Consider the following 1,073-nt stretch of genomic DNA (forward strand, 5'->3'; position numbering starts at 1 on the left):
TATATATATATATATATATATTTATAAGCGCGTACTTACATTTGACGTTTGTTCTGCATGAAATACTTGACGTGTCAAAAAATCCGTATTTACATTTGCATTTTTAGAGATAAGAAATAAAGAGAAAGAAAAAACTTCCTCCTTGTTGATTTTGATGTCGTCGAGGTACGTCGAGAAAGCTGGCCAGTCCGAAAGAGAAGACATTATCTTCACCAAGTCTAAGCAGTCTATAAAAAAATCTACATCTTTATAGTCATGTTCGATCATGCACCGCATAACCCAGATGAAAACTTCTACTTCAGCATTTAATGGGGAAAGACTACGTCGAAAATTGGTGGTTCCCATAGTCGGCAACGAATCCTGAAAAAGCTTACAAAACCATTTTGCACATGCGAACTGTTCTCCCGTTTCCAAGAGTCATCTACAAAACAACAAAATCCCGAAAAAATAATGGGAAGAGGAGTTGCGGCCACCCAAAACCGAGAGGTGGGGACAATCCGGGTGAGGGTAGATCCCCATTCTCACCCTCTACCTGAGCCTGCTGCCATGTCGTCGCCTCTCCTGCCGCTAGTCGGACAACCTCATCAGACCGCTCGACCTCATTTTCGAAAATCTTTGCATTCCTTGCTTTCGATATATACCACATAAGCTAATGGAACGCTGAAACCTAGGAACTTGGATTTGTAGGACCCAAAAAATAATCCACATTTTTGTACATGAACTACGTCGGAAAGGAGTTTGGCCCAACCGGTACATGTGATAACGCCTATGCCTAACGGCGAAAATCGCATGATTGATTGTTTCCTCCGCAGCACCACACTAAGCACAATCCAAATCATAAGCAATACCTCGCCGACTTTAATTTTCCAATACCAAAATGCATCCTGATATGTCTATATTTTGTCTCTCCTCAGCATATATTTATCATGCATTTAGCTAGGATAACTGATTGTTTTACATCATTTTCTAAGTCTTTTCTATACACTATGCATGTCTAGGTAGTTCTTGCATCATCCTTGCATACATTGTGCATTTCGGAGTATTTCAGGTATTGAGGAGATGTTGGAAGCGCA

Source organism: Camelina sativa, chromosome 3 (assembly GCF_000633955.1).
Source record: "Camelina sativa cultivar DH55 chromosome 3, Cs, whole genome shotgun sequence".
In the NCBI taxonomy this organism is placed as follows: domain Eukaryota; kingdom Viridiplantae; phylum Streptophyta; class Magnoliopsida; order Brassicales; family Brassicaceae; genus Camelina; species Camelina sativa.